Genomic DNA, 21,922 nt, shown 5'->3' with positions numbered 1-21,922 from the left:
GCATCTCATTTTCACTCTCCAACTTTCCCCAGTCAGTTCCATGCTGCTTTAACCCGTCAGCCTTTCCCATCTCCCAGGTACCCTATAGATTTAACCAAACAGTTGCCAATCCAAGCTAAATGCTATGTACCCAATCTGTCAATTTTCATCACAAACAACAGAACCACCCCCTTCCTCCTACACACCCTCTAGATCACTTCTAGGGGTTCCTCCAACCCTCTGGAGCAGATTCCATGAGTTTCACTGTGCAAGTGAAAATTCTTATGCTGATGGAACACATTAATTGGACACGGCTCAGTTACTTAGTCTAAACTCTGGCTTGTTGCCTCATTGCTAATTCCCTCTCTAAGAAAACCCAGTTGTTGTTGTTGTGGTGGGGCACCATGACCCTTGTTCAGAGGTCTGAGCTCATGCACATGTGCAGTATAGTACTCTACACATGTAGACAAGGACACAAGGTTACAACTGCTAATGTGTCATCCACCCTGCTATCTAACTGCTGGAGTTTACATAGGTGGTCTTGGACTTGGTGCGGGAATGTTGTTTCAAAAAGGAAGGTATTGTCCAGCTCAAACCAGAATATAACAAAGGCCTTCTGCAGAAAGACTGGCTATAGAAGAGGTGATGCTACAATTGTTCCTAAAGAACCTTGTTTGGACACAGAATATCTGAACTAGCTATTGTTAATTAACAATTATTAACCTCTGCCTTCTGGATAAGGTGCTTAAGTAGGCATTTGCTATAGCATCAGGCACTCTTGAGATGTACCTCAAACATCAGCTAAAAAGCCTCAGAACTGAAAATGGTCAGAACACACAGAATACCAAAATTATTATTACTACATATTTACTTATTTTTACCCTGCCTTTTTACCTGACAGCACTCAAGGTGGCTTACATATAAAGATAAGAACTATTAAAACCTTGAAAAATCCATTGTAAAATAGAATTAAATATTGATAGAATTAAAACTATGTGCATATATGTATATACATCTATCCATACATAATCTGTTTAAAACATACCAATAATTATAATGAAAACAACATGGCACCAGCTCTTTAACATCAGACATAAAGATTGAAGAAAAATACAGCTAAGTACCAACAAAGCTAATGATGTTCTCTTTTACATTAAGCCCACAATTTCCACGCGTGTTATGTTCCAGGGATCACACCTAAAGCCAAAATCACATACAGTCAAAGCACAATGGGTTCAATGGCAGGTGGAATTGCCAAAGACATTTTTCCTGAAACCCCATTCCATTTTTATTTAAAAAACAAAAAACCTGTCACATGCCTAAAGCTGAATGCGCACAAGTTAAATGCGTGTGAGCTATGGGCTTACTGTATTTAGGAATTTGTGTCCAGTAAGTATCATCTTAATTTTGGACCTACTTTAGAACTGATAAATTACTTTATACCTGGAACAGCACCTTCCATGCCACTTTAAGAGCATATCAAATGAGGCACCACATCTGCTGTAGCATTTCATGAAAGAAAAGTTTGACCTCCAAGGGTCTCTAGCATCTGCAATCTTAGGACTCAGCTATACAGCTGCAATTAACGTGTTTTAAATGTGTTGTAAAGTGCAATATACAAATGTGACACTAGACAGCAACAGTGAGCTATGCCAAATTCAATGTATTTTTCAAAACTTTTTTAAAAGCGTTTTCACAGTGTTTTTTATATGTGTGTAGCTTCCACCTTAGTCTGCAATCTTATCTGAGAACAAGTATCATTGGGCATGCCAAAACCTACTTCTGCATAAGTATGCAAAGGATTGTATAGTTAATATATCAGGTTATGATGGTACTAGTGTAAATGGTTGATAGTAGTTGAAATCCCTTTGGGATAGTACCCATATCAGTCATCCAGTCACCCTTCTCTATACCCAAGCCGTTTCCCACTCTTCAGCTGTGCAACAGTTTTGTTATTTGACCATTTGAATGTTGTTGGACTATTTTTACAGCCAAACGTTTCATTGCTATGTGCAAGGTCACAGGTAATAGCACTTACCATTAATGCTGGCATAGTGGTCACTAAGCTTTCTTCTTTCTTGGCACAACAATTCATAGGGGCCTTTAACTTTACATACTAGCATTAGCAGAATTTATGTATCCTTTTTATAGCCTATTTCAAAAATGCTGGTCATGATGTCAGTATTCACATTTCTGACCCCTGACAAGTATGAATTAGACAGATGCCACCAACTCCTGTCATAGGCCACCTATGTGTCCAGACAACACTAATAATGAAATCGCATCAAGGGCTTTCCAATTGCTTCAAGTCAGTTTTGTCCCACAATTTCACTTTTATGCATTAATGGATTTAGAAAAATAGCTAATCTATAAAGTTGCATTTGGTGTTATTTTTAAGACTGCAGTGTGTGAAAAAGATGTTCAGTCTTAGTGAAGAAAGAATTGACCAGGTTTCTAAAAATATTGTAGAAAGCCATTAAGCCAAAAAAAAGGAAACATAATTGTTGACTTTTAAATATGCAGGCAAAAAAAAAATCATAGTAAATAACAATAATTTACTTGGAATATTGCTTCATACAGTGTTTCACAGAAACCTAGCATACAATTTTAAAGAAAGTGCTGGCAAATTAATTGTATACTTTCGCCTTTTATGTTCAAGTCACATATGAAAAGAATAACATTTTACCCCACATTGAGTACAGTACCATAGACTGAATATGGGTTTCAGCAGCATCAATCGTATCCACTGAGATTAGATGAAAGTGCATATGGGATAAAAGAGGCATATAACTCTTACACTTTTACCTTGTGGCTAACATGGCAATTTGCTTCCAGCAGCTGGGTGCATCTCAGATAAATTCACGTCAGTATTCTGTTGCGTATATGGGTGGACAAATAATCATTTTCCAAATGCACTATTGCTTTTGCATTCTGATGATGGCATGGAGCTTTTGCATGCATGTGCAGACCTTATTTATTTGGAGATTTTTGTATTTGTTTTGTTAGGGGCTAATGTGCACACGCAAGGATTGTGTAGCTGGTTACATAAAACTCAATTTGTGAACATGGTGACCTATTTCCAGTGGTCAACATTATTTAATATCAACCATTGATAGCTGTTGTCCCTCTTACAAAGTTCAGGAACCATGCTGCATGTATGCACTGAGAAACAGCTGCTGCACTGGATACTTGAATATAGGTTGTCTGAAGGGCGTGACATGCAACGGAGTGTGAAAATATGAGCTTTGTAAAAGATGGGAAAACATGCTCCGTTGCAAACTGAACCCCTTCAGATAGCCTAACTCAATGGGGTTCCTCTCAGTGACAATGAAAATAAACACTTATCTGAATCTGCCCTGAGGTGTACCACACGCATGACACAAGCCAGCAATTGTACCCGTGTTCTAATCACAATCGTATCTGATAGCATTTAAAAGCAACATTTAACAAAAAGAACAAACCTGACTGTCCACACTTTCCAGTCACTGATTGTCACTGTGCCATGTTTCAGGAGGAGTTAGCTGTCAGAAAGAAAGAAAGAAAGAAAGAAAGAAAGAAAGAAAGAAAGAAAGAAAGATCAGTTCAAATCCAAATCTGTCCTTCGGAATGTTTCCTTTAACATGCATATTGAATTGATTAAATTTCATTTCTGCTCTTTGGAGTGTGAGGGTTTTCTTACAGTCTTTTTCCTCCTCCCTTCTCAAACAAAGCTACTTCCAATGTTCTGAGGGCTGGAAATTAATAACCCTTCTAACTTGGATCTCTCCTGGTAGCCACCACCCCTGGCAAATCGCTATTTGTAGTTTCACCAAAAACAAATCATGCGTCTAATACAGCATTTAAGAGACTGAAATAAATCCATCCCTTGCTACCCTATCATCTTAAATGTTACTATGAAATTTGAACACATATGGCCAAAACCAAAAGAGCCAGATACATTATATAATTATCTTTTCTATTTTTACCTCCTAAAAATGAGATTATTCTGTTTCTTAAGGCTCGGGGAACCTTTTATAGGGGATACATCCCACAACTTAAGGATAGGGCTAAAGAAGAACATAATATTTTTAATACTTTTTCTATTACATTTTAAGAACCAGTGCATGGCTAAATCACAGAAGAGGACCCCAACATCTCCCTTCCTGGCAGAATCTTTAACATAATACCTTCTTGCTAATGCCATGTCATAAACAGCTGTTTTTTTAAAAAAGAAAAAGGACTACACGTGAACATTTTCCATTATCTTTGGTGCACTTTACTACGGTTTAATGTGCAACGCAAAAAGATCACAGTCATCTAAATGTTGCTATAAGAATTATCTGTCTCACTACAATTCAAATGCTTTGTTATATGCTTTCTGCAGTAGCCTGTGTACATCCCATTCTTCATGTTATCCAGTGATTTAAGGGCCTCTTTTGAGGACCTCAGCTTGATCACTGTCCTTTTCTTCCTGTCAGGAAAGGGAGCAGTCAAGCAGCGATCCTGCTTTCTGCTACTGATTCGCTTCCCTACAACTTGCATTAGACGTTATAAGAGCGGCTCCCAGCAGTGTGTAGTTAAGAGTCTGACAGTGTCCCCATTAGAAAGCCATTTTTCTTATAAAGGGTTTTGTAAATTGGCTATGTTAATGACTACAGAAAGAGGAATTTTTAATTTATTTTTCACCCCTAAAGGAATTATACATTTCTATTCCTATTTTTTTTGTATCACAGCAACAAACAGCAATAGAAAAAAAAGAGAGAGAGAGAAAATAACTTAAAATATAATAGCTCAGCTGTTTGGTTTTCTGTCTAAGCTATGGCTTATTTTGTCACATCCAACATAATATTCCTAGCAATTAATTTATAATACAGAATTAAGGAAATACAAATATAGAAATGAAGACGGTTCTAAACCATTCAGTAAAATAAATTTTAAAAAAATCAATGTAAAATATGAAGAGGAATGGCGGGATTTTCAAATGTGCCCCAGAAAATAAACCTAATATTTACTCCAAATCAAGTTTTATTTAAATCAACAATATGTATTTATTTTCAAATAAATGTGGTAAGTGCACTTATAAGCACAACACCCTGAGCTAAAAACTCTGCTCACACAAAACATTTATAATAGCATTAACCACGATTTAGTTCACTTTACCACCCCATAGCGAAATGTTCACATAAACTGTGAGCAGGGGATAATAATCCTCCTAAAGAGCTGACTCTGGGAATAAGTGTTCTGTGAACAAGGGCAAGGTGTCAACCATGGGCTTTATTGTGCTTGAACTACTGTGGTTCTCAAACTGTTTTCACCCAGATATCCAAATGCATTTCTGTCTTATTATTTACATTTTTAAATGTAGGAGCCTCTTTTTGGCTGGCAGGATAATTCTTTCAATAAAGAAATGAATGAGATTATCTAGGAAAGGGATATCTAGGAAAGGGATATCTAGGAAAGGGATTGTGTGTTGAATCCAGAGGCTGCACAAGTGAAAGGCAATTCTGCTTCCTCTTCCCTTCTGCCCTGAAACCTTCTGTACTTCATGGAATCCCTCTCCAAGAAGGCCAGGGAAGGTCTGAATAGTGGAAGCTGTGTCATACGGGTCTGCAGTGGGAGAGAGGAAATCACCCAGAATCAAGTAGAGAGATCGCTGGAGATATTTTTAGGGGGTGGAGGGTACAGGGAGGAGGAAGGAAGGAGAAATACTGGTTTCGTGAACTGTCGGTTCATGCAACCAGTGGATCAAACCCAATTTGTATTATGGATATCAATTCCGGTTTGCAGAATGCAATTGGTTGGAGAAAACGCTTGAAAAGTTTCCAAATTAAAACTCAAGTAATTTTTGCCCTGTAGTATACCCAAAGAGGAGGGAGTGCTGGTTGCTAGAAGAGTCGGTGTTACTACGTTCAGATATACTTCGGGTCTCTGAAACATTTGCCTGCCAAGACAGTACAGTGGTACCTCTAGTTACAGACACGATCCGTTCCAGGGTGCCATTTGCACCCCGAAAAGTCAGCAACTAGAGCGGCGCTTCTGCGCAAGCGCGGAGTGTGATAGAGTGTTTCTGCGCATGCGCAAAGCACGCAGAACGCTTCTGCGCATGCGGTGAAACCTGGAAGTATACACCTCGGAGTTTGCTGCGTTCGCAAGCCGAAAAGACGCAACATGAACCTAACACAACACGAGGTATGACTATAGTAAACTTTGATTCTGTCCGTGTTCATCTCTATTTTTGCCATGTTCCCATGGACCTCCTGAAAGCAAATGGTGTCCCATTGTTGTTGTTGTTGTTCAGTCGTTCAGTCGTGTCCGACTCTTCGTGACCCCATGGACCAGAGCACGCCAGGCATGCCTATCTTTCACTGCCTCCCGCAGTTTGGCCAAACTCATGCTAGTCACTTCAAGAACACTGTCCAACCATCTCATCCTCTGTCGTCCCCTTCTCCTTGTGCCCTCCATCTTTCCCAACATCAGGGTCTTTTCCAGGGAGTCTTCTCTTCTCATGAGGTGGCCAAAGTACTGGAGCCTCAACTTCAGGATCTGTCCTTCTAGTGAGCACTCAGGGCCGATTTCCTTGAGAATGGATAGGTTTGATCTTCTTGCAGTCCATGGGACTCTCAAGAGTCTCCTCCAGCACCATAATTCAAAAGCATCAATTCTTCGGCGATCAGCCTTCTTGATGGTCCAGCTTCTTGATGGTGTCCCATTAATCATGAACAAACCACAGTTTAAGAACCACTGATCCAGAGCAAGACCTTTTCTGGGTATAAGTTTGAAGGTAGATTCAAACATGTGGTGAGTTGTGGTATAGCTACTCTTTTGACAGGATTTTATCACCTCAGCATAAACATGTTTGAAAGTGGATCCAGATGGGCGGGGTAAAAATATTATTATTATTATTATTATTATTATTATTATTATTATTATTATTATTATTTCTCTCACTCATGGTAAGGCTTCTAACCTAATCTCCATGATGTGCAGTTTACATGTGTAAGGACATTTAAATGTGGGGCTACTTTCAAACAAGCAACGTCCTCATATGTATCCTGAAGTCAAATGTACTTACATGAAACCTCCTCAGAATACCATGTAAGGGCCTTCATATTTGTGCCTGTTCTGAGGGAAAATCTATTCATATGAGCCTGGTCTACATTGCTGCATTTCCCTCTGCCACTGCCTAATATCTAAATATTTCTGAGGGAAATACCTATTATTCACAGTTCTTAAATGCTTCACACGTTTAAAAAAGACAGTGAGTTTGCTCCATAGAGTAACTGGGAATGACACAAGAGAGTTGGTTTCTTCCAGGGCGACAGCTTTCCAGTGCAAGGAAGGGTGAAATGTTTCTCTCACCAGTGAAATGCACACAGTGAGACGTTAACATCAGAGAATAAGCAGAATCCATTTTAAGAAGAATGGTAGTTATACTTTAATTTAAAAATAAGCTGTTAGACATTTATGACAGGAAAATGTCCCACTAGCTAGATTCCAGTTCTGTTTGTATTTAGGGTGTTTACATATTTTGCCCACAGGAAGTCTCTGCCAGCAAGTCTGAACTTTCTAAAACATCCATTCCAATTCAGGCTCTTTCTGGCCAGCTCCAAAAGAAAAGCAACCCTCAGCATTCCCAGGAGATGGAGATTTCAAGCTTTCCAATGATAAAATGAATCTGTTAGGTGCTAGACACTACAATAATATTTAAATTACACTTTTGCCTTTTGACCTCTTCCATGCACACCTCATTGTCACACACATTGCCAAAAAGGCATCTGCCAATTCTGTTACATATATATTAAAAACCCTAAACATTTTCTTTCTTTCTTTTCTTTTTTGTAGGTATGCAACAAGTTCGGTTTTTCATCAGAACCATATGATCAAACAGTGAAGTACTGTATACAAAGTAATGTGTCTGTGTTACCAGAATGTCAGCTCAAAGACACTTTGCTCATCGTCAGTCTATAAGTCTATAAGTCTCTGGGCCATGTCATGCAACTTATCAATATTGTACACAGGAAAAGTAAAAAAAAAAAAAATGTATCAAAGAAAAGATTCAAAGCTTCTACTGATGGGTGACGCAGCCTCACAAATATAAAACGGATTCCCCAAACAGGGATTTTAATGCTTGGTTGGGATGTGAAAATCAGGAACACTTTCATGATGAGCGAAAGCAACTCTGTGCAATAAAATGGCCATTTAGTTTGTCATCCTCCACACAGAGCAGTTACATAAGTAATAGAATTCTCTCACTGAAAAGGCCTTACAGGTTCAGGGACCTTCAATTGCAGGCAAGTCTAATAGGAAAACCTAAACATTAGGAGTGCTAAACATTAATAACTATTCCTGTCCCTCCTCTTCTCTGACTTTTGCATGCTATGCCTTCTGAAGAAACACAATCTATCCTCTGATCTTTGCATATGGCTTCATTGCAATCTCAGGTTTGATCAACACATAAGCACTGCAATATTGCATCTAGAAGCTACAATGGTAAGATGTTTTAAGCCAATTCAAAACCTAGAAGTGATGCACCACCAAGACATTAACAGTGTAATCCTATACATGTCTACTTAGAACAGGGGTCGGCAAACTAAGGTCCACGGGCCGAATCAGGCCCAACAGCCTTCAGGATCTGGCCCGCAGACTTCCGTGGATCGGCATGGGGATTCTGTTCGTTCGGGCTGCACCATTTCCCCCCCTAAGCCATTCCACCCCCCCTCTCCCTCACACACACACCACGGTGGTGCCTCCTCCCTCCCTCCTCCTGGCTTCTCCCTGCCCTGCCTAGAGGAGGAAGGGGGCTAGGCTGAGCTGGCTGAGCGCCATTTTAAGCAGCCCCTCTCTGGAGCCAGCCTTTTCACACTGCTCATCTTCACTCTGCCGCCACTGCCCTGGTGCTCCTGTGGGCCAGAGAGCGGAGCGGATGAGCTCGCTCTGCCTACCCACGAGAAGCAGAAGCAGTGGCGGCGGCAGCAGCCCCTGGGAAGGTAAGCGAAGTGGCTGGGGCTGGGGCTGGGGAGGAGGACTACTTGCCCCCCTTGCCTCTTCTTTCAGCTCCCCCCCCCCCAGTGCTGCTTCTCTGGCCCACCACAAGGTCTGAGGGACAGTGGACCAAATATAATCAAATATCGAAATCACACACTCTTTCATCTCCCACTCCCATTCTAAAAAAAAAAGCTCAGTAAACATTTCTGTCAATCTACTGTTCTCTGGCCAATCAGTTCTTGGCATCACTCAGCCAATCCTAATCTGTGGCAGAGAGGTCCCTCCCATGTGTTTCGAAGCAGAAAATCCATGTGACTGGATCAGGCTGTTGGAAAGTCTGTTCTAGTGGGGAAGCTCTTACTCCACCTGCTGTTACGAGGCCTGTCCAGCACAGCCATTAGCAGACATGAGATGAGTCAGGTCTACTTCAAAAACAGTCCAATGTGGTAGCAGTAGACTATCAGAAGCACACACTGGTGCTGAGACTGCTCAGAGCTGTTTCCCTGAAAGCAACAGGTAGTGTGTCCTACTTTGAGGAGCTTTTGTTTATTTAGTTTAATATTTGTTTTGTGACGTTCAGAGGGACAGAGAGAGACAGAAACTGAGAGAAGGAGCAAACAATACCTGATTTTTACTTTATCATTTTGAATTTTTTTAAAAAAATTGGGGACCCGGGAAGAGAAATAGTGGATGGCTTGTGTATGTGGTGCAACAAACACTGTACAGCAGGGGCCAGCAAACTTTTTCAGCCTGGGCCGGTCCACTGTCCCTCAGACCTTGTGGGGAGCCGGACTGTATTTTGCGGGGGGGGGGAGAGGATGGGGTGTGTGTGGACGAATTGCTATGCCCCACAATAACCCAGAGATGCATTTTTTTTTAAAGCACACATTCTACTCATGTAAAAACACCAGGCAGGCCCCACAAATAACCCAGAGATGCATTTTAAATAAAAGGACACATTCTACTCATGTAAAAACACACTGACTCCCGGACCATCCAGGGGCCGGATTTAGAAGGCGATTGGGCCAGCCTGATCCGGACCCCGGGCCTTAGTTTGCCTACCCATGCTGTACAATATTAACAATTTCCCAACATTCACTCATTAAAAGCTGCAGCAGCTCCTGGGTACAGCAGGTCATATAAGCAAGTTCCAACCCATGTGCAATTCTAGAAAAGCTGAGAGGATCGGCTTCCAACATGATACTAGCAGGGGATTTATATTGAATTGTGCAGGAACAGAGGAAAATGTTTCCACTATTATTCCTACCTTATTATTTTGTTTTTTAATAATGTTTTTATTTATTTTTCATAGCACAGAAAACACATTTTGAGAAAACAATGGTTACCTTACAACAGTAAACAACAAGTAACTTGTCCCGATAAAATTACAGGCATTTGTCATGCCATGTAATAAAGTTTCATTTGATTACTCTAAAAGATCACGGTACATTTTCCCATGAGTGTTGGGTAGAGTCCTGCCACAGTCTGAACAATTTATGTAGTCAATAAACATTTGCCATATGTTATAAAAGGAATAGGGATTGTGTTTGCCCTTTGCTGCTCTGACCTGACATGTTAATTTCTCAGCCAATTCTACTGACCATACTCTGGTGTAACAAGAATCAATGCTAAGCCCATACCTTGTTCTTTTGTGAATTTGTCAGTGCATTTCCAAAATGAAGAGTTTGGGCTCTGTACCTGTCTGGATATGACTCCACATTTTTACTCAAACCTGGAAGATAGTCTCCCAAATCTCAGACATAACTGAGGTAGATTATGATTAATGTGGTGTGATGAACCCTGCACATGAGCAGAGATTATTACGTCACATTTCCAGGACTGAGCCATGCATTGCAATTATGTTCTGATTGCAAAGAATCTATTGTTGTTGCTACTGGAATATTTGCTTTTCTTAATTTAGAGAACAAATGTTTGGACAGCAAATAATTAAACTGATAAAGTACCAAACATTTTTTAACCTAAAAGCTAATTTATAAAATAAAGAAAAAATAAAAAGAGAAGAAAAAGGAAAGACTTCTGATTCTCCATCTATCAGCTTTATAGACTTATGAAAAATCCTTGCTCCAGAATAACATCAAACTCCTCTTTGTTGTTGTTTAGTCGTTTAATCGTGTCCGACTCTTCATGACCCCATGGACCAGAGCACGCCAGGCACTCCTGTCTTCCATTGCCTCCCACAGTTTGGTCAAACTCATGTTGGTAGCTTCGAGAACACTGTCCAACCACCTCGTCCTCTGTCGTCCCCTTCTCCTTGTGCCCTCCATCTTTCCCAACATCAGGGTCTTTTCCAGGCAGTCTTCTCTTCTCATGAGTGGCCAAAGTATTGGAGCCTCAACTTGAGGATCTGTCCTTCCAGTGAACACTCAGGCCTGATTTCCTTAAGCATGGATAGGTTTGATCTTCTTGCAGTCCATGGGACTCTCAAGAGTCTCCTCCAGCACCGTAACTCAAAAGCATCAATTCTTCGGTGATCAGCCTTCTTTATGGTCCAGCTCTCATTTCCATACATCACTACTATAGCTTTAACTATACGGACCTTTGTCAGCAAGGTGATATCTCTGCTTCTTAAGGTGCTGTCTAGGTTTATCATTGCTTTTCTCCCAAGAAGCAGGTGTCTTGTAATTTCGTGACTGCTGTCACCCTCTGCAGTGATTATGGAACCCAAGAAAGTAAAATCTCTCACTGCCTCTATTTCTTCCCCTTCTATTTGCCAGGAGGTGATGGGATCAGTGGCCATGATCTTAGTTTTTTTGATGTTGAGCTTCAGACCACATTTTGTGCTCTCCTCTTTCACCCTCATTAAAAGGTTCTTTAATTCCTCCTCACTTTCTGCCATCAAGCATATCTGAGGTTGTTGATATTTCTTCTGGCAATCTTAATTCCGGTTTGGGATTCATCCAGTCCAGCCTTTCGCATTATGAATTCTGCATATAAGTTAAATAAGCAGGGAGACAATATACAGCCTTGTCCTACTCCTTTCCCAATTTTGAACCAATACAATTCTAGCTGTAGCTTCTTGTCCCACATAGAGATTTCTCAGGAGATGGATGAGGTGATCAGGCACTCCCATTTCTTTAAGAACTTGCCATAGTTTGCTGTGGTCGACACAATCAAAAGGTTTTGCGTAGTCAATGAAGCAGAAGTAAATGTTTTTCTGGAACTCTCTATCTTTCTCCATAATCCAGTGCATGTTTGCTATTTGGTCTTTTGCTCCTCTGCCCTGTCGAAATCCAGCTTGCACTTCTGGGAGTTCTCGGTCCACATATTGCTTAAGCTTGCCTTGTAGAATTTTAAGCATAACCTTGAAACCAACTGTTATTCCTTACATAAAAAGGAAAAATGAACTTGTGGTATCTGGGTTTGAAGACTGAAAAAAGGGTTAGGAGAAAGGCTGATTGCTTATGTTTTCTGAAACAGCCTAAACTGAGATTACCAGAGGCAGATAAGAACCACAAAGATAGACAAAACACAACTGGAAGACAAGTTTCACAACTATTTCATGCCCACACTGTATAAGATGGAATTGGAAAGAATAAGTGGACAGGGGGGGGGAGAGAGAGAGTTTAATTTAATAGAATTAGGGAGTCTTGCAAATAAGGGAGGAGGTGCACATTAAGGTCCCAATCCCACTTTTCCTCATAGTTTTAATAGAGAGAGGAAGTAGTGACAGTGGATGATTAACTCTTCTGTTGCCTGCCAATGGTCTGTTTTTAATAGTTTTTACAGAACTGGAAGGGACGCGGGTGGCGCTGTGGTCTAAACCACAGAGCCTAGGGCTTGCCGATCAGGTCAGCGGTTCGATTCCCCGCAACGGGGTGAGCTCCTGTTGCTTGGTCCCTGTTCCTGCCAACCTAGCAGTTCGAAAGCACGTCAAAGTGCAAGTAGATAAATAGGTGCCGCTCCGGCGGGAAGGTAAATGGCGTTTCCGTGCACTGCTCTGGTTCGTCAGAAGCAGCTTAGTCATGCTGGCCACATGACCCGGAAGCTGTACGCCGGCTCCCTTGGTCAGTAAAGCGAGATGAGTGCCGCAACCCCAGAGTTGTCCGTGGCTGGACCTAACGGTCAGGGGTCCCTTTACCTTTACCAGAACTGGAGAGGAGATGGGACACATTCTCTGCTCCCAATTCTCCCTTGCAAATGTCATCCTCACCACCCATATTTCAAAAAGCACATTTGCCACTGCCAAACCTCCTGGCCCACAATAATGTTTACAAGTAGCACATCTACCAACACATACCCACCCGATTTAATACACTGTGGCCTACAAAGGGCATAGTAGATGAGAAAGGATGGGAGAGAAGCACCCTCCCCTCCCTCTGTTTACAAAAACCTTCTTGCACGCTCACGTTGCTTCAACTAATTCAGTAGCTGCTAATAATAATACTGTAATAATAACTGTTTTATTATCTATTAAATTTCTATTTAGAAGCCCGGAATCAGAGTTACAACCATTTGCGTCAACTTCTGTCAGAAATTGTCAAGTGCAGCAGGCCATGGAGGAAGTTTCTTGTATAACATATCATAGTCTTTCCTCTTTTCAGAAATAATTATACACAATATTTTAAAATTAACTACCCTGCTCCCCAGTTATGGCTGCTCCCCAAGTTTCATCCCTGTGTACATGCATTGGTCACTGTCGGTACATTGCTGTAAATGTTATGACCAGTACAGACCTATCTTGTCCAGTAAGGACAGGTTAAGAGTTTTCCACTTTCCTTCACTTTGGAAGAGATGCCCAAACAATTCAGTTCCTCTGCTACCTGATCCTGAAGAAAGTGTTAGACCCCTCACAGCTCAGAATATAGGTCTTCATTATGGCTATTCCAACAAGACGTGTGTCTGCTTGATGCTTACTACGATGAGCTCTTCCACTGAAAACTGAGGTTGTGGCCGGAAAGGCAATCAAGCAGGAATCAGATAGAAATTACTCTCGATCACTGCCAAAGAGGCCAATATAAGAGCTGCTGACCTAGAAAGGAAAGGCTGCGCATCAGAGCACCAATCCCTGCGGTCATTTAGCTCCTTGTGCTCCCCACGCTTCAACAATGTGCTTTCATATCTGAAGCATACATACATGCCAACTTGCATTTTTCACATGTATTTCTCCTTTATTCTCTTGTTTAGGCCCTCGAAAAGACTGGGAGGAAAGATGGGGGCTGCCCACTAGCCTTTTGGGGATCAGCATTTACATATGGGAAGCCTGCAATCATGAGAACAGATTGCTTTTGTTTCCAACAGGCACTAGGTGCTATAGGTATTCCTTAACAAGAATTCAGATACCCAAAAACCTTGTTATATCATCACTGTCCTTGGCTAGTTGCACAACATTTTTCTTCTGGTTCGGGGCGGAGGGAATTGTCCATTGTAACTTGACTGGAAAAGCATGTGCCTTAAGTGCCCTTGCTACTCCTAATTACAGAAGCTATTAGTCACTAGTATCCATATTTGAAAAAAGCAGATGGATTTGCTCTTCATTATTCCCCCACTTTCACTATTGCTAATACAATCTACTTCTCACTATTCTCTTGCAACACTGAAAGCACTATCCAACCAATACAGCTAGGCTCCCTTGCACCTTTGGTAAGGAGCTGTATTTGTATCCCTTGCACAATGTTTGCACCCCCGGACCTGCACCCTTGGTGGGGGCCAACCTGCAAGTATAGGGAAGTATATAAATTCAATAAATAATAATAATAACTTAGTCAACCCCTGGGTATGACCCTGGCTGCCGCTTACTGCCCCTTAAAAGAAGGTGTACATGGACCTCACAGAGTGTTTGGGAGATTCTTTAATCCTAGTATATTTGTAAAGTAATTACAATTGCAGGTAACTAGGACACTAGCAGCTGAGAGAGAGAGAGAGATGCTGGGTGCTAATGTACAAGTCAAAAGAAAAAATCCTTATTCTATTTTTTTTAATGCTTTAGCTTCAGGGCTTTTGCTCTGGGCCTTTATTTTAATTATACTATTACCCATACACTCCAAGTTCTACCTGAGATAAAAAAAATTATTTGCATGAGCGAAACTGTGCGAATCAATAAAACTACATCTATGCAAATATCACACATCACATTTGCAATCTAGTTTAATAACAAACTACCTTAATAACTAGTCTGACTTTTTAAAACAAGAATATAAAGGTATATAAACATGTGAAAGTATTAAAATGCATTTGAACTTTAATAAAGAGGTAACTCAATCGGTTTTGCAGTTACTTAGGACAAAACACTTGAGTTAATAATAGTAGCCATAATCCAGATCTTCAGCACATCACCAAGAAGTATGCTGTCAGGCTCACAGCAGCTGCAACCTATGGGAATGGGGCATGGGGAAAAACCCATGCCAGGAGCATGTAGGCCATAGTCCTTACTGGAAAGTAGACTAGATTGCACTAGCTCAAGGGATCTAGCAATTAGAAAATGAATGCAGGTGCCCAGATGGTACTTCAGCTCATCGAGTTTGCCCCATCAGTCTTCTGAAGAGGTGTAACTGCATGGGGGCCTGTTTGACCACAAACAATTAGGTGTCCTGCTGGGAGGAACAGGTGATCGACTATTATTCAACAGGCAGCTATGTACATATCAAGCTAGCACATGGGGTGTGAGTTTGTGTGTGTGTGTGTGTGTAGAGCAGGTATAGGCCAACTCAGTCCTCCAGATGTTTTGGGACTACAACTCCCATCATCCCTAGCTAACAGGACCAATGGTCAGGGATGATGGGAATTGTAGTCTCAAAGCATCTGGAGGGCCAAGTTTGCCTATTGCCTGGTGTAGAGCCACAATTTCTCCTGGAGACAGGATTTGACTCGTGTACGTAACCCCACGGTCCTGTTCTGCATGCAAAGACTTTAGATGTTGGGTTTCAGCAAGCTATTCAAGCACAGTACAATAAAGGAGCTGAAGCAATGGATTTTGTACACATCTTTGTTGTTTTGACTGTTTGGCCTGAGGCAGTTTTCTGCAGGGGTAGGTTATTAAGTAATGACACATGTGTTTATACTGTAAATAAGAGCTTAAAAAAAACCCAACCTTTTTTTTTTAAAGAACACAGGAATCAAATGCAAAACTCGTAAAGATGCAAGCATTTCCGTTCATGACCTTTAGACACAATTATCTTCCGGCTCATAAATAATTTGCTTCTGATTCTAGTACTAAAAAATTGAATATTTTGAAACTTTACAATCCAATTGTGCATTACCTCAATCAGCATAGTGTTAATAGTTTCAACAACTATCTCCAGGTGGCAACCATTTTGTGTGTGGGTTCTGTTCCTGGCCCTGCACGTGTCAGCAAAGCGTGCAAAATCCCACTTTGAGCCCATTCCTCTCTCTTTTTGGTCAAAAAGGACCTGTGCGGCAGCACTCGGATGTCAGCTGGATTCGCCTAAAATGGTCGCTAACTGTATTTGAAAAAATAGTTTTGCCAGCTTATCAATTTTGAATCCTCATCTTAGATCCTCAAATTTATTTATTTATTTATTAATCTTCAGCAACTTTTTGCCTTAACCTCTCCTGCTTCTCTCAAGCAGCAGCTGCCTCACCCTTAATGGATGTGGAGCAGCAGTGGAGCAAGCTGATCCGGCGCCTGGGGTGGCACATGTGCCCTGTGCCCAGGGCCAGCCACCCACAGGGTCACCGTGGGGCCTCCAAGGAGTCTGCCTGCCTCCTCCCACTCAGCCGCCCTACAGCTGAGGAGGAGGCAACGGGCGGACCGTTTGGGGTACTGTGGAGCCTGCAGGCACTCAAGCCACCGCGTCACTCCCAGGAGAGATGCACGGCTTGGGTACACCGCAGGCCCCGCGGTGAGTGCCGCCCACCATTTTGTCAGCCCCCTCAGTGGGGCACTTGGGGCGGCCCACACCTACTGCACCCCCCTTCCTAAGCCCCTGATGTGGAGTTCCTACCTTCTCCTATCTCTTTTCCACATCTACTCTCCTGAAAAGAACAAGAAGCAACTTTTCTCTTCAACTCCACTAGTAGTACTGCCCTCAGTCAACATAGAAAAACAAAGAATTTTGCTGATCCGCTACAGGGAGGCTGATCAACCAAAACTCCTTTGCAATGGTACTGCAGTAGAGCAAGGAGGGAAATTATCCCTCAGAATATCTTCTCAGTTTCTCAAGACTGGCTGATCACACTAGGAACTGCTATTGTGCCACCCATGTTGATGCTGCACGGAGCAATTAGGGTGATGTCTGAAGTGTGACACAATGTTAGGAGAGTGGGTCAGATTAGAATGGATCTGGAGGTGTTATTCTGCGTATAGAAGAGCCTTTGGTCCAGCAGATGTTCCTGCTTCTGAAGAGGGAGACTTTTCACCAATTCTCCCTCTTGCCCATTGGCTCCCTACACCACTTTCCACACTGTTTTTCATGGTGTCCCAATCCTCCTTCAGGCTGAATGAGTCTCTGAGCAGGTGGAAACTATCCAGGCCTAATTTCATCTTGGAAAAGATATGATGTACTCAACCACCCAAGTTTGGTATTAAAGAGAATTACTGCTTGCAGAATACATGTGTCACTTAATAGTGGAGGTAAACACACACACACACAACATTCATATGTTAAATGATAATACACCTACTAATAATGTTTAGAATGTATTCTCTCACACCTGAAAACCTCAAGATAAAGAGTACCAGATTTAGGTCCTCTTTGCTTTCATATAAGTTTCTGTTGCAACAGGATAAAAGCTATAGACAAATATTATCTTGAAAGCAAATGCAATATGAACTCAAGGGTTAAGCAGCATTTGACTGACTTTTACCTCATGGGACCTATAATTTGCACACTGTATTCATAAAGGTACGAGAGTTCAAATGGCATGAATTAAAAGCCTATAGTTTCTTCTGCTTTTTACATGTTACATTGATAGGCAGCCAATTTCTGCAGTGATAAAAGGCTTCTATCAAGATTTTTTTTATAAAAAAAGTGACGGTACAGTGAGCTTTTACACGATTACTATTGTATTTTATTGCTCCTATCTTTGTTTCTTACAACTCCTATTCATTATAAGCGCTGCAATAGTCCTTCTAGTCCAAAGGCACAGAACAGTCCTTGAGAAACAAACCATACAGACGCATTCAAATCCTACATGGACATATTGATAATAAATAAATATGTGAATTTAATACCTTCACAGAGTGTACACTGATAACAGGTGACTTTATGCATATTTAAAAAATATTCCACATAGTTTTAAAAAAAAGAAATGGGGAAACAAAACTGTGAAATATTTACTAGAATAACTACAGGGGCCTATTACTTATTTATTATCCTGCTGTCCCACTGAAATGCTCAGACCCTGACCCAAGCCAATGCAGGTGGAGGAGCTAATGTTTAATTGGTTTTTTTTAGAATCCAATAAGCTGAGGAGAGGAGGAGGTGCCAGGCCGCCTTTCTCACCTTCCCAACCACACTGCAGAGGGCAGAAACGTTCAGTCCTTTCTGGGTGCTGCTTCACCAGCACAATTCCTGCAAAGAACTGGCGAATTAGACCCCTACAGCTAGCAAGACTGCATCCCATGGTGGACATGTGCTGGTGCTTGTCATTCCCCTTCCAGTGCCGTTGCCTGCAATGTGTCCAAATAAAGTTGAGAATCGGGCCCCAGTCATCCCTGCTGCTGCTACCACTGATGATGCCACCTTTTTATTCCATGGCCACCACCGACCCAGCTACTGTCACTGCCGCCACCACTGTTACATTGTGGGAAGCGGCTACCTGAACCAGACCCACCTCACTTCCCACCCCCCACTTCCAACCAATTCTTGCATCAGCTGTTGCCATGATAGCCATAATCAAGAGCAGGCATAGGCAAACTCGGCCCTCCAGATGTTTTGGGACTACAACTCCCATCATCCCTAGCTAACAGGACCAGTGGTCAGGGATGATAGGAGTTGTAGTCTCAAAACATCTGGAGGGCCGAGTTTGCTTATGCCTGATCAAGAGTAAGATACTGTTGACCCCCACCCCAAGCCCTGGCCCTGGCCCAACACAGGGGTGTTTTTTCTCTGCACCCCCTCCCCATGGTTCGGTCTCCTCTTCCCGCCTTGGGACCTATGTGGTTTTAGCCATCTCTTTTTCAAAGCTGCGTGCCCAGCATATTCCCTGCAGGAATTCTGGAATAGAAGCAGTATTTTGATAAGTAAATAAAAATAATGAATGAAATATTTTCTTTGTGAAAAAGAAAACATGGGGACAGATACTTTGCTTTCTTAACCAACTTAAGCCCCCACCAGCCACACACTTTACACATCTGCAGTTGTGATAACTAGACTAGACACAATTGAATATCTTCATTTCTCTCTATGTGTATGGTTGTAGCCATGGGTGGAAACTGACAAAGAATTTGCTGCTCCAAATCTGAAAGCCAGGACTTGTGCAAACCTCTCTCTCTCTCTCTCTCTCTCTCTTAACTTTGTTGAATAATTAAAATATTTTAGAAAGGAAGGAAATCAAAGAATCAGCTGACAGCTTACTATTCATAGTACATGGTTGGATATGGCACTGGAACATGAATATGTTTGATCTAGATCTTTCTAAAATGACAGAAATACTCCCCAAACTAATATTTGTTCATGTAGCATTCCTGAACTGCCTTTTATTAGCCATCTATTTTGTTGGTAACACAATTAAGAAATAGGCACTATGCCACAGTAAGGGGAAAAAAATCTTTATAGCTACCCTATGCTTTAAGATGACACTTCCTCACAAATTTTAACAAGCATTTTAAGACAAACCTAAGTTTAAAATTCAAGTCTGTGCCATAGATAATATAATAATAATACTATTATTATAATAATACCACTGGAATTACCTTTCCCCTTTATTCTTAGTTACTTCTGTTATTAAAGTATCTTGTTCAGACATGAAGCCCTCAGTTATCCCTGCAACATCCCTTCACTGGGAGAACCAACGAGAGAAACAGACTTGAGTTGGATTTGATGGTCACAGTATAAACCTGTGTTAGGAAGGGCAGAATTACAAGGTAGCACTCTGATAAACTAATGTTACACCTGCAATCAAAATTCATTTTAAGCATCCCATATGAGAGACCATTTAGAAAAGGTCCATCCTAGGTTCACAAACTGCTGAGCAAGCTCTCCCTACCGAACTTACACCAGAGTGTACATTCAACAGATGCCGTTTAGACAGGGGCTTTCCTTGCCCTGAGGTACAGTTCAGCTTGTCCATTCTACTGTGCAATTACAGAATCAATAAAACATCCCTTTGAAACTCCCTGGACTAGTGCCGACATGCCGACAGTAGTCATGCTGACACACACACACACACACACACACACACACGCCTCCGTTTCCGTTATTACTGCCGTCAAGCACTCTGAGAAGCAAGACATCAAACCAGGTTGCAGGCTGAAAGCAAGGACACGTGCACGAAAGCAACAGAACTGAGGTTTTGCTCATGTAATATTATGTCAGTCACATTCTGCTGAAAGTACTTGAGAACAAAAAAACAACAACAACAACCTGCAGCTCAAGTTGTTCTCTGTGAAGGTAAACCGAGCGCACTGTGGGTTTGAAAACCACATTCGCCTGTCGGCCTCCTAAACAATCAATATTATGTCATGATTTTAGCATGGGCTTATTCTCAACCGATCTCCTCACACTGGTTGCAAATCCACAGCATTATAGAAATGTTGAGCACAGAAACGGCATGGTGATCCTTTGCGTCTGTAAAAGGGTTCCATACGCATTCTAGGAGCAGGATGAAAATGCACACATAACTTAACGGTATAGCTTTCTTCTATGCTCATCTCCTCCATATGTATGTAGTGTTGCAACGATGCGGTCAGGGACTGGCTGGACCCTGAGGAGTGGTGTCTGGATACTGATGAGTGGACACTGGGAGAAGTGGGGTTGGAGACTGACTGAGAAGAAGCCATCAGTGATATGGGGGACTCTGTAATAGCCAGAAGATGAGAGTCAGAGGCAGGAGATGCTGCAGGACTGGAGAGTGAAAAGCTGGTGCAGGAGGAGGGAGAGAAAGGTCAGGCTGGTACAGAGTCAAGGGTCTGCACACCTCCTCCTCCTCCTGCCCCCACCTCTCCTGCTCCATTGTTTCCCAGGAGCAGCCCAGAACTAAAGATGGAGGACCAGAAGGAGGTTACACAAAGATGTAGTCTTCGCCTGCTTACGTGCAACGGGGAGGGAAGATACACATGCAATCAAACTTATTTAACCCCCAACTGCAAATCAGGTTTATTATCAATGTTTACAGACATTCAGCTCTTTGCAATGAGCAAATCAAACAAAAGCAATTTGAATTAGCTCAACACAATGGATGCTTCAAGTGGGTTCCCCAAATTCACCTGAAATTCAGCTGTGATACCGTGCAGATGGATAGGAGAAGCTGTCTGTCCGCCCTCTACTGCTTACAGGGAACACATTCCGCTGAAAGCAATCCAAAACAAGAAGAACATTCATACTAACCAAATGGGTGTCTGAGTATACACATTCCACTGAAAACCCTCCAGTGGAGGCTGACCACCTGTACTGGGATAAATTTTGGGTGTACACCCTTGCATAAACCATTATTCCCACTGCCATCACCATCCAGGTCTACTGAGTAATAGCAACAAGCAAAAATGATTTAAAAGGCCAATGTATCAATAGTGAGATTCTTTTCAAAGCTCTCCCTGCACATCTCATTATCAGAGACAGATGTTAATTTTCCCCATCCAGTCCATTAATTCTGAAGTATAATCATTCATTTCAGATTCTAAAACTTAGGCATGAGCACTCATCCTACATATCTAGTTAGATTTCCAGTAAAAACATCTTAAAGCCTTCCAAACTACTTCTACTGTACTTGAAAAACTATAAAACTTGTAACCCTGGAAAATGAAGTCCCCTCTTTATTCGTGAGCCAGGTAAAATTCAGGAAGTGACACGGGAAGCTTTCTCAAACAGCCCTGCCACAGCAACCGCAACTCCAAACTGCA

At 41.8% G+C, this 21,922-nt stretch overlaps 1 protein-coding gene across 4 annotated transcripts in view; it reads right to left on the bottom strand.

The window, feature by feature from the left end:
• The window catches only part of FOXP1 (forkhead box P1), a 533,089-nt gene that overhangs the window by 379,253 nt on the left and 131,914 nt on the right, over positions 1-21,922 (bottom strand). For all 4 annotated transcript variants that reach the window (XM_033141225.1, XM_033141233.1, XM_033141229.1 and 1 more), the window contains one exon: positions 3,441-3,500. The gene's annotated coding sequence lies outside the window, so the exon portion shown is untranslated. The remainder of the gene's footprint in view (positions 1-3,440; positions 3,501-21,922) is intronic.

This window comes from Lacerta agilis, chromosome 2 (genome assembly GCF_009819535.1).
Source record: "Lacerta agilis isolate rLacAgi1 chromosome 2, rLacAgi1.pri, whole genome shotgun sequence".
In the NCBI taxonomy this organism is placed as follows: Eukaryota; Metazoa; Chordata; class Lepidosauria; order Squamata; family Lacertidae; genus Lacerta; species Lacerta agilis.
Note: the sequence above shows the minus strand (reverse complement) of the source record. Positions and strands in the feature narration are given on the sequence as shown.